The sequence below is a fragment of the Lygodium microphyllum genome, chromosome 15 (assembly GCF_053477565.2).
Source record: "Lygodium microphyllum isolate KBCC chromosome 15, Lygodium_microphyllum_v1.1.10, whole genome shotgun sequence".
NCBI lineage: Eukaryota > Viridiplantae > Streptophyta > Polypodiopsida > Schizaeales > Lygodiaceae > Lygodium > Lygodium microphyllum.
Window position 1 is genome coordinate 108,510,956 of NC_141149.1, and position 16,783 is coordinate 108,527,738.

Below are 16,783 nucleotides of genomic sequence, written 5' to 3' on the forward strand. Positions count from 1 at the left end.
GCATCCTCTATAACAAGTGCTCCAAGTGGCTCTTCTCCAACGCCTTCACCAACTCTTTTTGAAGCTGGTCGAAGTCCATAACTCCCACAATGGTCTCCCAAGGAAGCCCAAGAAAGGAAGTATGCCTATCAGATGATGTCACATGTGCGGGTAAAAGTTGTTCACCTTAGAATTTCCATTCTCTCACAACGGGAAAAATCATGTTGCCATCAATTGCTAGGTTCTCATAATTGTGGTGAGTGTTTTGCAAACAAAGTGAAGGCCCTTTTGGGAGGTCCTCATCTCCAAATCATCAAATCCCTCTTTCTCTCTCGCCTAATCCACATCAAAGGAAGACAACTATGCATGAACGGTGTGGAATTTTGTAGAGGTACAAAGTATGGAGACTACCTTCAACTGTTGCTAGCTCAAAGATTGGGTGTGATTGAAAAGGTGGCCATCACACCTTATGAAATATATGTCACTGAGGATGGACACACTAAAGCAAGAACAATCACGGGTGAGCAAATTCTCTGTATAGCAAAGTTGGTGGGTTCCAGAAAGAAACACTCTGGGAAAAGTCCTTCATAATTCAAGAAAGTGCATTCCCTCTAAAAGCCCAAGCTAGCCAAGCAATTTTGGGAAACAACATCACAACTATGGAGGCCTCTCAAGTTTCCCCAAATGTATCTAATGCACCAAGCCTTGTTAGAGGTCAAGAAGACATGATCCAACAAATAAACAATCTTACTAATCAACTAGAGGGTTCGAGACTGAATCTTGTGCAAGGTGCAAGAAGACCTATCAAGGAGAATGGTGGGAATCGACCACAAATATGGCGACAAGCAAGGGAGATGTTGTGTTACAACTGTGGAGAAAATGGACATGGCATGTACAATTGTCCTCACCCTAGAAGATATGATCACCTTGCCAGAGGTCCTCAACAACAAGTAAGCCCTCCTTGTGCTAGGACTCAAGAGCAAGAGCAGTCACGACCTGCAATTTTACAACCACCTTATGTTCAAGCTGAAACCCCTGCTGTTCAATCAAATGTTAATGTCATAAAAATAGAGGAGGTGGTCAGGGATAGAAGGCTCCAAGAAGAAATAGCGAGAGGTAAGATGAAGGTAGATATAGTAGAGACCATGCCTATCAAGCGGCCAAACTGAGGCAAGCAAGGAAGCAATCAATGAGGCAAGTACATCACGGGCACCTAGAGATGAAGGGAAGAAGAGAAAGACTCAAACTAGGTCTAAAATTGATATCTCCAACTTCCCTTTGGGTTCTCGGACACAACCTTATGATCTGATAGCAGATGTGAGCTCTCAAGGGCCAAAAATTACTTGGCCACAACTACTTCATGCCTCTCCAAAGCTATGACGGCAATGGTCAAAAATGGTAAGCACAAGGGCAAGGCAAGGTAAAATGGTTAGTGCAATCAAGGCATATGGCCTCAAAGATATAGTGCCTTTAGTGGAGGCTCAAATCAAAGGTCAACGGATTCGAAAAACATACATCGATAGTGGAGCAGAGGTTTGTGTCATGACAGAAAATCTTATGCATCAATTTGGCTTAGAAGTAATGGAATCCTCAACCTTTATGGCAAAGATGGCCAACAATGATGCAGTCACATGTGTGAGTGTAGTGAAAGCTTTGAGAGTTTTTGTTTTTGGAATCACTGCAGCAGTGGATATTTATGTGATGCCAGTAAAGTGAGAAGGATATCCCCTCATCCTAGGGAGACCTTGGCTTATGAGCATCGGAGCTAGGCAAGATTGGGCAATAGGGGATCTGGAGTTGAGGCCACGTAAGGTGGGTGGCCACGATCAAAAGGTGGTTTACAACTTGAAGAGTGGGCGTCAAGAGAATCTTGAACTAGAAACATCTGCCGATGAGTGGAGCTCAAGTGGATGTTCCTCATCGGTAGAAGAGGAAGAGAGTTCAAGTGGAGAGAGTGATAGCACTCTTGAAGTTATGGACATCACCTTAAAAGAACCTACCTCATCAGAAGACAACCCAAGAATCTAAGGAGAATATGTGTGGGATGCTAGCCTAGAGAAGATGATATCCAAGGATATAAAGGATGAAGAAAGGAGGGTTATGTGAATGTTCTCAAGAAGCATGCATCATTGTTTATTTTTGATTATACTCACATTACAGGTGTCACTGCAGTGACGCATCACATCCAGCTCAAAGACGGAAGCAAACCTGTAGTACAAAGATTGACAAGACTAGGAGTTGTGCAACAAGATGCACTGTTGACAAAGGTGAAGAGACTCTTGAATGCAGGATTCATATACCTAGTGGGAGATTCAGAATGGGTCTCCCCAGTAGTAGTGAGGCCAAAGAAAAATGGTAAGTGGTGAGTATGTATAGATTACAAGCCACTAAATGCTGCAACAAAGAGGGACCACTTCCCTCTCCCATTTCAGGATGAAATCTTGAATGAAGTAGCGGGACATGAGCGGTATACAGTGTGTGATGGCTACTCTGGCTACTTCCAGATTCGCATTGCAGAGGAGGATCAAAAGAAAACCACTTTCATCACACCATGGGGCTGTTTTGCCTTTTGGGTCATACCCTTTGGTCTCACAAATGCCCCAGCAACCTTTCAATGATTCATGAATATGGTCTTCCAACCTTACTTTGGTAAGTCCATAAGGGTTTTCATAGATGACTGTTGTATTTACAGCTCAAGGAACATACATCTATGCAAGGTTGATGAAGGATTTACTCGCTTAGCTAGGTTGGGTGGACAACTAAATAAGGATAAATGTCACATTGGGGAAAGCAAGGTTACACTACTAGGGTATGTAGTGTCAATTGAAGGAATTGAGGTAGATCCAAAAAAGGTAGAAACATTGCTAGCTCTACCTTCCCCAACCTCCATCAAACAATTAGTCTCCTTCTTACAAAAGCTAAGATATTTGGGTAGATTTATAAACTTACTCTCTCAGGCCATATATCCCCTGCAGCAAAACTGACACGCCAAGAAACACTTGTATGGAGTGAACAAAGTGAAGAACATTTTAAGGAGATAAAGAAAATGTTGGGGTCACTTCCTATAATCCTCCAGCCTTGCTGGGAAGAAACATTCTTTGTGAACCCTAGCGTGGGAGAAGAGGCCATTGGTGCTGCTCTCCTACAAAAAGATCCAAAAACATCCTTCATGAGGCATGTGTATTTTGCCAGCCGCCTCATAAAAGCCTCAAAGAAGGCTTACACCTCCATGGAACAACTAGTGTTGGCCCTCGTGTTTGCAATAACCAAATTTCAGCCATATTTGCTTCCAAAGAGGTTTGTGATCATCATTGTGGAGGATATGTTTGCCTATGGACTACAACATATGGAAATCTCTGACAAAATAGCAAAGTGGGTGGTCCGACTTCAAGAGTTTGATTATACAGTGCAAGTTGAAAAAACAACTCGAGTATGCCTGGCTAATATTTTGACAAATAGGTGATATGAGAAAAATCTCAAGGTGAAAAGAAAGGACCTTCCACCACCCCCATCCATAAAGACTCTTGTAGATGCTTATAGCCTCTACTTTTATGGTGCATACAAGAGAACTAAGGATAAGGCAGCCGTAGGCATTGTTGTTAAAATCTATGGTGAAGGAATCATCTTGGAAGGTGTCCACTCTAACAATGAGGCAGAATATCAAGCTTTAATTCATGGTCTTTGTTGGTGTCTTAGTAATTCAATCGAGAGGTTGAATGCTTTTGCAGACTCCATGCTATTGGCAAGGCAAATGCAAGGTACATGGGCATGCAAAAATAAAAACCTCTCTAGTAAAATGAGAGAGGCCAAATCTCTTATGAGAAGATTTAGGGAAGCACAAGTACATCATGTGCCAAGAGACCAGAACAAGGATGCCGACCATCTAGCATCATCAAAGCTGAATGAGTCAATGGTGGGAGCAGTGGCTATCAAACCCCCACTTCAGCAAGGCAAGGAAGACTTAGAAGATATTCTACACCTCTTAGAGCAAGGAGAAGCTCCCAAACACCTGATTAAGGGAAAAAGACAGTGGCTAGCTCGAAAGGCTACAAGATATCGCATGGTAAATGATAGTTTGTATTGTCTTGATAAGGATGGTGTACTTAGGAAAGTGCCTTCAAAATGGGAAATTGAAGAAATCTTAAAAGCTTGCCATGATGATGTGTGTGGAGGCCACTTTGCACACGACATCACAAGTAGAAAGGTTCTACAAGCCGGCTTTACTTGGCCCAGTCTACACCGAGATGTCAAATATTGGTGTCAAACATGTGGAGAATGTTAGAAATCAGGACCACGACGGCTCATAGCAGAACTCCAAACCCCAATCAAGGTCTATGGACCCTTTGAGAAGTGGGGAATTGATGCCATAGGGCCTCTACCACGCACTCCATCAGGAAAAGAGTATATTATCATGGGGATAGATTACGTGACTAGATGGGCTGAGGCTATGCTAACTAGAAGAATCACTGCTAAGAAAGTGAGTAAATTCATCTTTGACCACATTTGTTGTAGGTTTGGTACCCCTCTTGAAATACTATCAAATAGAGGACCAAGGTTTAGAGCTAATGTGGTGGGTGAACTCATGCAAAAGCTAAATATTCAACGACGACACTCTACCCCTTACTACCCTCAATGCAATGGATTGGTGGAAAAGGTAAATGGAATGATTTGTAAAATCATCGGCAAACAGGTACATTCAAGGCCTTGGGATTGGGCCAAGCACCTTAGTGGAGCTCTATGGGCTTACAGAACCTCCTTCAAAACCATGTTAGGGTTCACATCTTTTCATCTAGTTTATGGACAAGAGGCTCTTTTGCCTATTGAGGTGAAATTAGCTAGCCTTCGAGTATTAGGTGGCACAGTAGGCTCTCAAAAGAAGAAGTTACATCAAAGATTAATGGATCTAGAGAGGCTACAATTGGATCGTGAAGAAGCCATCAACCACTACTCCCAGGAAGCTGAGAAGCCTAAAGAAAAGTTCAACAAGAAGCTAACAGATAAAAACATCAAGGAGGGATCTTTAGTGCTTCGATATGACAATTGCTTTGATAAAAGAAAGGATGGCAAGTTTCTCTACCGGTGGGAGGGACCGTTTTGGGTCACAAAAAATTTCAACAATGGCTCCTACAAACTTCAAGACATTGAGGGAAAAGTGCACAAGACCAGGGTAAATGGATGGCGCTTAAAACCCTATTACATCAGGGTGGGATCAGCTCCAAATACCAAAAAGTATCTAGAGGCATAAATACCTCTAGCCACATTGGGGGGGACTATATGATCCGAGAAAATCACAAAAAATTATTTGTCTAACACTTTGTTTATTTTTTGTACATTTGGAGGTTTGAAATAAAGAAGAGGATGGGAACAACCTCTTGGGAAATCCAAGAAATCACTCGATAGAAATATTTCATGGACCAGTTTACCAAGGGGGGGGTGAAGAGTAAAGATCGATGGAGGAAGGTAAAGGGAAAAGACATGAAATGGATTTGGAGCCATCCAAAAGGGCACGTGAGGCTCATAATGTCATGGCTTTGGAGCCTTATGATAATTCAAACAAATGGGATCCTTCTTGGAAGCATTAGTGGAAGAAAAATCAGGCACATGATTTTGTAAGATTCTTTAAAAATACTTCCACTCCTATCCAAAAAAACTTTTCAACATGAAAGTTGTAGCGTGTGAGCTGAAGTTTTGGCTGGTATTTTTTTATAATTTTTTGGAGCTACGAGTCAGGAGATATGGCCAAAATGATGGACAACAACTTTTTCCAGCTGTGGTGGAGACCACCTCCCAATTTTATACACACCCACACTTTCTTTCCCACACTTAACACTTCCATAAAACATCATTCATTAGACTCCCAACCCTTTCCCCTCTCTTCTCCTCTCTCTCAAGATAATAAAACATTAGAATTTTCCTCCTAAATCACCCTCAAATCATCCTTAATTGTAGTAGTAATGTATGAATTCTCACTACTCTCTCTCCATAATTGCTAGATATGATCTTATTTTATAAAGATTCTCTATATTTTTTTATAGGAGAGCTCTTGGACTCAAGCTATGGGGGGGAGAATGGAGACAACTCACCTATGATGGAATTTGATTAAGTACAAAATTGGTCAACAAAACATCTAGATGAAGCTTCCTTTAATGCAGCTTTGGTGGTGTTAATTCCTATTCTATCTTAACCTCCTCCCTAAACACCCTCAAGGCCTATATAAAGAGGCCTTCTCCTTTGTAATTTGCAAAAAAAAAAAAGAGAGCCAAGAGGCCTTCTTCAGCCCTATTGAGCCTTCCCCATTCTCTCTCATGAGCTTATGCAGTTCATTCCCTTACTATAGCTTATGCATGCTCTATAGTGTAATAAGCCCATGCTATTGGTGTTTATATTGTGTATATTGGTTATGTCTTGAGGGTTCTCCATCTCTTGTGCCCTCTTAAGTTTTATTGATTCCTCTATTTTTTGTAGTTCTCTCTCTCTCTCTCTCTCTCTCTCTCTCTCTCTCTCTCTCTCTCTCTCTCTCTCAGTTTTCCTCTCTTCTCTCTCACAAGCTCCTCTCCCTCTTGCATAGCATCCTAGTCTGCTCTTCCATGACTAGGTGGTGCCCTTACCTCATTCACTTTGTGGCAGAAGGGAGTTTGGCATAGTATAGAGGCTGCCATACCGAATTTCCTTCGTCACAACTTTACTTGAAGCTTTTCACTTAAAGGCAACTTTGGTTGAGGCTTTGGGAAAATTTATGGCAACAATTGTGTGCAATGCAATGGGTGTCATAATTTGATTCCATGTATTTCAATTTTAGAAGCCTTTTAATTGCACTTACATGCAACTGAGGACACTTGCAATTTTCCAATAAGGCGCTACCAAGATATGTTTTTCCCAGCTCGGTTAGCTCTTTAGGCAAGCAAGACATTATATAAATTGTGCAAGATATGGGTTAGGTCCATTAGTGGCAAGAGTTTAATAGTTTAGAACTAGATATCATTTAATTATCAAATTATTTAATGTGTGAGTGCAAAGTGAGCATTTATATATTGGAGCCTTTAAACCTCAATATCAAAGTTTTCATCAATGACACATATTTTGATAGTGATGTGTATGAACTCACTTAGGACCAACAAGGCATTTTTCCCCTCTCTAGGAGGTTTTTTGCCCCCAACCTTGTATATATGCCTATTCACTTTTATGGCATACTTAGTGCCAAACTCATGAGGAGATTACAAGATATTGGTACCTCCAAGGAGGTACAATGGATTATCTACGCTCTATATGAGATAGTGATAGACAAGGCATGGGCACCAGTGGGTATCTCAGACTCAATTGGCATCGCTATTGTAGTGAAACAAAGATACCCACTCCTACCCACCTTATCTGGGCTCTATATAGATGAGGTCTCAGATTATATTGATAAAGAAGGAGGTCCTAGAACCAATTTAGTTGAAGTGCTGGTCTCAAAATTGCTTTATGCAAATGACATTGTGCTTATATCTGAATCATCGAGGGACTACAGAGACACTTGGATGCACTATCAGTCTTTTGCAAAGACCTTAAGGTGAACCTTGAGAAAATCATTAGATTAGATACAAAGAGGACCTAGGTTAGACCCCTTTCCACATACGGCACGAGGATGGCACACTATCAAAGCTATTTTGTTCAACTCCTTGAAGATGGTTTCATCACCTAACCCCAAGCTATATAGATAGTTGGCTATTGCCACATGGGTTACATACAGCTACTAGGTAACTCTACACCTCAATGCATCACTTAAGGATTGAGACAAGTAGATGGAAGGGTATGGAGATTGAGGACCGCATGTGTCAACTTTGTGACATAGAGCGAGTGATAGAGGGGCATTACATCTATTGATGCACATCAGATTATGATATTTGAGGTAGATACAATTGTCTATTTTGAGAAGGTTTTGGCTCTTTGTGAACAGATGGTGGAGTTTGAGGACCATAGATGTTTGGGATTTTTTTATTTGGAGCTTCAAAGGTGCTATTCTACAAAATAGAAGCCCTCCACAACTAGGCATGATTAGACCAGGTGTATCACAAATTTTTTCACTACCACACAATCAAGCATGGGATTGGCCACCATCACTAAGAGATAGCCAACAATGATAAGTCATAGAGGAGCTTCACCTTCAAGGGGTATTTCCTTGGATAGAGCACTAGCACTCAGTCAAGCAAGGTGCCCACACCCACCTAGAAGGAGGCCTAAATACCCTTATCATAGATAGATTAGAGCTATCATTCAGCACTACAAAAGACAAATACCAAGGAACTTCAACCACAGAGAGCTACATTCCTACTTAAGGGAGAAACTTCACTAAGGAAAAGAATATTTCTATCTTTATTTTTCTTGTTTCTTAGTAGTATCACTTACATTTGCACCACATATATATTCTTATAGAATATATCACCTACTAGCATCTAGTCTCATAAGCATATCTTTTATCTTTTGAGATGAGAGATACATTTCTTTGTATGTTTTGGTGTATTCCAATCAGCTACATTGGCCTTTTAGAGATGTCAACATAGTCTTGTTTTCTTTCTTTCTATTGATACATCTCAATACACTTTAAGTTATTCTCTCTCAATTTTCTTCTTCTCCAAGCTGTATGTGCGCATTCCTATAATCATGAATCCAATAATTAATGTTAGAGCGGGCTTCACCTCTTAGGAAAAGTCGACAATATCCTCTACATGATTTCTTCAAATTGAGATGAGATTTGGCGAGCATTCACAAGTTAACGAATACTATAGTAAGTCATATGGGCTTGACATTGTCTTTTTTTTTTTTTTGGGTTCATCTTGGCCTTCATTTTCACTATTCTTATACTATACAAGCTATTTCATCCTTCTGTGCACAATTTTCTACAATAATCAATTTTGCACAGGTAAGAGCTCTCATAGTCTCCTTCTGTTGTGCTTATGTTTTGCTACATAGCACACATTGCTTGTGTGCATATCTTCTTCAATACATGTAGCTTTTCTAACAAGTACAATCAATGGCCATGGTTGACAACAATGATGTATTCCATATATTGGTTATTGAGGACAAGTTGGATGGAACCAGTTATCCATGATGGGCTTATATGATGCATTGTGTGTGTGTGTGTGTGTGTGTGTGTGTGTGTGTGTGTGTGTGTGTGTGTGTGTGTGTGTGTGTGTGTGTGTGTGTGTGTGTGTGTGTGTGTGTGTGTGTGTGTGTGTGTGTGTGTGTGTGTGTGTGTGTGTGTGTGTGTTATAAAGGGGCTTTGGAACATTATACATGGAATTGAAAGACACCATAGTGGTGTTTTGGAAGTTGCAAGCCCAATGGAATAACAGATGTAGGTGTTGTTGAGGATGCTACAAGTTCCACTTCTTTTCTAGTTAATGTTAGAGGACCACCACCACCCACTCTTGAGTGAATTTTTTTGGATAATAGAGGTACAAAGGCTTATGATTTGATTGTGATATCTATTATATCTACCATGATTTCACACATTCATTCATGCAAGACAGCTAAGGATACTTGAGATATACTTGCATGCTTATATCAAGGAAGAAATGAGGGCCATGTTGCTTACCTATACAAGAAATTAAAGAGTGAGCATATGGATGAAGACGACTCCATGCCTAGGTTTTTTATAAAGATAAAAGATCTTACGTAGTCAATTGCTATAGACAAGATTTTGCCAAGCAATTCACTTATGCAAACTATTCTCAATAGTCTCCCTAATTCTTATTAGAGTTTTTCATCTACTCTTTGTTTGATAAGGAAAGGTGATCTACATGCTTTTCCATTCGATGAGTTGGTTTTTATTCTACTATAAGAAGAAAAATATTGGCAAAACATGAACGTTATGCATATTGCAATTCAAGATTTTATGGCTAATTAGAAAAGTAAATAAAAATTTGCATTTTCTACCAGCAAGTAAAAATATGCAAATGTTGTTCCAACAAAGAAGGCTAATAAGGATGAGAACAGAATGAGAATAAAGTCTATTGTAGATATTGTACGATAAAAGATCATGTCATTAAGGACTATCCTAAATTGGTTGTGAAAGTGGTTGAGAAGAAAGAGACTAGTATGCCTATTGTAGATGCCTCTCCTTCTAAGTCAAAATATGTGAATGTTGTTCAAGACATGCAATGCATTTAGTGTATAATGTAGTTATGATCCTTCTTTACATGATTTGTGCATGTCTATTGTGGATTCAGATATACAGTCCTTTGATAGTGATGCCACTAAGCATATTACTTTTCTATGTGGTTTGTTCACTTCTCTTGAGTTTGACCCTAAGAAAGGAGTTAGCAAAATTATGTTGACTAATATTAATGGTAGTACTTTCACACTTATGGATGCTTTGTATATACCATAGATTAAGAAGAATTTACTGTATCAATTTTTGCACTTGTTGAGATTGGCTTGATTGTGAAGTTTGTTGATGATGATGATAGATGTACAATTCATGATCTCTCTTGTGGTAATACATTATTGCATCTAGTTTTAGTTCACTATGTCATGGCCCGTACAAGCTCAATAGCTATGTTAAATGTGTAGAAGACAAGGCATGTATGTTTTGATTATCAGAAGACTTTGGTATGCATGCTTTGATCATCTAAGTTTTGCTAGTTTGATGTGCCTATAGGAATCTAATGTAGTGTCTTCATTGCCTACTCTTGAGACACTTGAAAAACACATTTGTGAAAATTACACATTGGATAAATTGTAGTGTGCTTCATTTCCAAAAGGTGATTTAGTGAGATTTTTTTGTAAACTACACATTGATGTTTATTGTCCAATGCCAACACCCTCTTTTAGCAACTACTTGTACTCCATGACTTTTGTTGATGATGATTACTCCATGCATGTATGGATATATAGTTTGAAATATAAAAGTGCTTTTGTGCTTCAAGCATTTTGTCAGTGAAGCTAAAAAATTATCATAATGTAAAGTGGACACTCTCCATTTTGATCAAGGGGGGGAATCATCATCCATTTGCATATAACCTAGATTTTGTAAATCCTATATCTCTCTAAACCATTAAAGTCATATGATTAGATGCACTTGAGTCAACATGCCATACATCATAATGTGTCTCCTTTCATGTAATAACATTCATCATATGTTGCATAACAAATAGATACTTATTTTTGTCTTTATTTTGTCATGAAGATGATGGATAGTTTTGTTGCTATAATTTACCACTATGGATATCATCCTTGTTAGCATAACAATGTGTTGCAATATGACTTGTTTTTCCATAATAATGACAAACAATACCATAGTTGCTAGAATCTCTGTTTTGCCATCCACTCTTCCTTTAGAACTTCCCCTATCTCTAAAGTTTCTATGGTCTCTTGAAACTTGCATTTCATTGAATTGTTGATTGAGAAACTTAATACATATCTAGCTAAGCATGGGATTAAACAACAATGTACATTGCCATATACACCATAACAAAATAGTGTAGCTTGGACAAAGAACAGATTTCGCATGGAGATGGCATAATACATGATTAAGGGTCAAGCTTTGCCACATAGTTTTTGGCTTGGCATAGCAAAAATACATATGTTTCTTAATTGCATATTTCTTCTTGTTTGGATTATGCTTTGGTACCAATGCAACAATGTAAGAAATTGGATAAAAAGGTTGTGAAATAGATTTTTGTTGGATATAGTGATTAAAGCAAAGGTTATAAGTTGTACCATCCATATAGTGAGTGTATCTTAGTCAGCCGTCGTGATGTTGTCTTTGTGGAAAATGTTATTCAACCTTTACTTTCATGTATGAAAGAGACACACATACGCTCAATGGATATCTATGACACTTTGCTATCACTTTTTAGTGGTGCATAGTCACATGTAGCTTCATATGAAGTAATTTTTTTAAGCCTATGTAGGCTTTTCATGACACCATAAATCAGCATGTTTTTAATAAAGATGTGAATGATGCACTTATTAATGAGATAGTAAGCATTGACTAGTCTAGAACAATACTAAAATGGTTGGTGCAAATATTGCATTATCATAAGTTGGATACACTCTTGACTAGTCGTGTTTGTTTAGGCTCTCGTAGTGCCTCTTATGCATCAAATTGTTATGTGTTGGTTGTTTCGAATCTATGTGATAAGAAGAGCCTATGTTTTTTGAAGGGGCACAAAATTCAAGAAAATAGATGGCTATGCAATCTAATTATGATGTTGTTGTAAAATATGGAACTCACCTCTTATGTGATTTACCTCCCAACAAGAACACAATTGGTATCAAGTGGATTTACAAGTTAAAGCACAAGCTAGATAGTAGTATTGATCACTACAAAGCTAGACTCATGACAAAGGGTTATACTCAACACAAGGCCATTGATTTTGATGAGGCCTTTGCTCCCACTTGCCATATGACAACTATTCATAGCATTTGTGCATTAGCAACTCATAATGGTCAGAATGTTCATTAGTTGGATATCAAAACTAAATTTCTGAATGGTAATTTGCATGGAAAAGTCTATGGCTTTCAACTTCATGGTGTTATGCAAAAGGGGGAAGAAAACAAAGTGTGCAAATGAAAAAAGTATTGTATGGTCTAGAGCAAGCACCTCGAGCTTGGCATGAGAAGATACATACATACTTGACTGCACATGGTTTTTAGAATAGTCCAAATAAGATAACTTTACATGTTAGACATGAGGGTGATATGCCTCTAATCATTATATTTTATGTTGATAACATGTTGCTCACTATTCCTAATGAGACACACAATGCTAATTTTAAGGCTAAGTTGAATTCAACTTTTGACATGTCAAATTTGGGGCCTATTACATCATTATTTGGACATTCAGCTTAACCAATGTGATGCATATATCACTTTATATCAAACAAAGTATATTGAAACATTATTGGAAAGATTTGGTCTCTTGAGTACTACAAGCCTGTTGCTACTCCTATGGAGACACATTTGAAGTTGATCATTTATGATGCTAGAGACTACTTTGCTATCTTTTCTATCAAGGGCCTATTGGATGCTTCATTTATGTATGTATTACAAGGCCTGACCTTCAATTTGCAATCTCATAGATGAATTGATTTATGTATAGCCTAAACACTAGGTGTTGGCAAGCAATGAAGTCTATTTTTTGCTACTTGTGTGGTACTCAGCAGCTTGGGTTGTTTTATCGCAAGCCCCATGTGCTTTTTCTAATTTCGACTCTAGGCCAATTGTTATGATACTCATGTATCCACAAGTAGTGTTTGCTTCATGCTTGGCATCTCATACATATCATGGTTGAGCAAGAAGCAGCCCACTATGGCCACTTCCAATCATAAAGCAAAGTACAAAACTGCCTTTATAACTAGAGTCGAGTGTGTTTGGCTCAAATGCATTTTGGCTTATTTAAATGTTGGACAACTATGTGTCACCACCAGCTTCACTGACAATCAAAGCACATTAGCAATTGCATGGAATCCAATGTTCCATGTATATATTAAGCATATTGAGATGCATTATCATCATGTCAAGGAGAGGCTCTTGATATGAGAGATCAACTTTACCTATTTGCCAACACAAGGCAACCTTGCAAATCTTTTCATAAAGGCTTTGCCTCATGAGAGGTCAAATCTTCCTACAAGACTTTGGGCTTACTTCTCTTTGTAAATTGATCTCGTCCACTAGGCTTAGTGTTTCCTTATACATGAGTGCTAGATCTTGTTCACCACATCACTTCCATGGGAAATTTGTCTTGGATTGTGTGCAAGTGCTATTTCCAATTTCTCGTAGTTTTGGCATGGACTAGCTATACCATCTCTTTCCTATGCACAAGACTAGACTAGATAGCATTATGTAGGGTCGAGTGGAAAGAGCATGAAGCTTCTCTATTTAGCATAGACCTATTGTCCAAGGGTGCATGCAAGCTATGTTCAATAGTTTCTATTTCCAATGGGCACAAAGTTTGTTGTACATATTAGACTTAGTCTACATGCAAGTGCTTTTTGAAGAGATTGTGTAAAAATTTAGGATTTCAAGGCAAATCTAGTCTATTCTAGTGTTTTTAATACGAGTTAGTTTAGAACAACTTGTGACTTAGTGAGCAAGGAGTGTTAGACTAATATGTGAAGAGTGGATACAAGAACAAGATGCTGGTTAAAGTCTACTAGGGCGTAGGAGACAAGGTTTCACAATAGAAATCGTGTTCTTTGTACTCAAATATAATAACCTCATAACCTTAAGGAAATGCCACAAGAGGTTCCAAGCTTTGGGCCTGTATATCCAAGTAGGAGCATTCTAGCTCCCCTATGTTGAGTGTGTTGACAGTTTTATTTTTCATTTCATAGTTATGATACCTACCCTTTGGGTTTCCTAAAGGATGATTTCATAGGAGCTAAGGGCTAGCCTTGTCAAACCAACCTTTCAAGGGAGCACACCTTTCACTCATCAATAATCACTATTTTATTGGATAATCTATTGAGTGTTAAGACCCTAATAGTCACAATTGAAGAAAGCTTAGACAAATCATTGTACCCTCCAAGAAGTCTTAATCTACCCTATCATAGGCTATCTCAAAATCCAAAAGCAACAATGTTGAACCCACTTTGTAGCCTTTAAAAAAGTGAAGATGTCTAGGATATTTTAATCTTGAAGAAAGCCTATATTGTATATAGCGAAGTTTTATGTAACCTATTGTTGACAATCTTTGCCACGGCCATAACATCACTAAAAAAGCTTAATGGGTTGCAACTAGTTGAGTTCTTGCATATCCCCTTATGGAGGAGGAAATAAGCCAAACCAATTGAGTCTCTTAAGCATCCACATCAAGTTGGTTTCCTACAAAGGAAGGGAGTACTTCACCTCATCCCAATAATTGGAACACTAGAGCACTTGTGCCAAAACCTACTCCTAAGAGAACCACCCATAGTAATTTGTGGCCAAGCCCATCCTTCCTCAAAGCATATTTGAACTATCCATAATAATCATAAAAAGAATCTAAACTTATGTCAAATCCCTACGTAAAACCCTTCTCTTCAAAGGAGGGCAATGTTTGTCCAAGCATCTCTATCACCCACTACAAAGAGAAAGGGGCCTTCCAACCCTCACTCCCTTCTCTAATCCTCTAAAAGTATGATGCACAATTGTTGAGATCCTAATGCAAAAACCCTCCATATCAAGCTCAACCTAGAGAGTGCACCCTACTATAATTGTCCCATGGTGTCATAAAAAGAAAGCATCATCCAATACACCTTCACAAACTTCCACTCAATTGTATATGCTTATTGAGCACTCAAAAGCTTCATCCAATAGAGCTCTACATCCTTCCACTCAACCATATTTGCCAATCGAGTACTCCCATGCAGTGAAGCGTCTTGAAAGTATTTATCCAACACAATTAGGCTCTAATGAAGAGAGCATCTCTTCTTGAAACAACTAAATATCAATCAATCCAACAACTTCTCCCACCTCCTACAAAACAATTGGCTTCCTAAGTTCAAACACTCCATTGAAGGTAACACTATTGATGTTTAATAATGACAAAGTTACCTAAACAAGTTATTCTTGAGTATGGTGGAGTATGAGGAAGATGGGGAATCAAGATTTATAATGGAGTTTGGCTACTAGCTTGGTGTTGCAATTGTTGCATGGCAAAGTTGATAGATACCATACAATTGCTTATCATTAGGCATCCATCATGGAAGTAGTATAATGCTTTAATAGCAACTATAGCCCACCATTGCCTACCCATTGTGACAAATTTTCTTCTACCTCACTTTTGATCAATCATCTACTATCTCATATCATGAACTAGGATTATCGAACAAAATGTAGTAATTAAACTCTCCAAGAGGGGTTAGTAGCATATCCCCAAGAGAAAGTAGAACTCTACATAACCAAAACTCTCATATAAGTGCAACCAAGGCCCATTCTAGAGCTCCTATTACAAGATTTGTATGAACCAAGAGAAGCCCCTACAAACAAAGAGTTACAACCGACCACCCAAGCATACTAGGATACTATTAGTGCTTAAATGATACCTATTGGTTCATCATGTCATTTAACTCCAAAGAATCACTATCGCTCGTCACAAGCATAGGCTTATACGCTCAATAGTCTCTCGCTACACCACCCTTCACCTAACAAGGCAATTGGCTGCTTAGAGACCAAAATCATGGCACCAAAAAGCATAGCTCAATTGCAACATGACCTTGAATCTCACATGAGAGCAATGTCACTTGGCATGTTGTCAATGTACAATGACCTAGTGAGTACCCACCACCACCACCCAAACATTCGACACACCTACATTCATCAATGTACCCATCAATGAAGCCCAAAGGAGAATGCCAAAAGGGCATTTAAAATTCTTGAAGTCTCAAATAGAAATAGACATAAGAAGCAATTCTATCTACACATGAATTACGACCATACACATTGTCAAGTTTGTATTCTTACGAGAATAGCTTGGGAAGAACAGAGTAACCAAGCGCTCAAATAAGCTATGATTGTGACAAAAACCTAGTTTTAAGAACCCACTATACAAAGACAACTTGTCAATGACCCAATTTGAAAGACTAACTCCTGTAAAGGGATTCTCAACTAAGACTCCTTCAAGATGACCAGTCACCTCACATGCAACATTTTGATCAAGACACAATTGACCACCCGATAGAAAGTAGACATCTTGTGAACCATGCACATCAAAAGGCATAATAATAAGTGGTCCACAAGAAAAGGTTGGGACTGGTATAAGACAGTAACGACCTCGAACCATGTTGCACGTTTATAGGGAATGTCAGCACACATTTGCGTGAAATGTGCACATCCACCC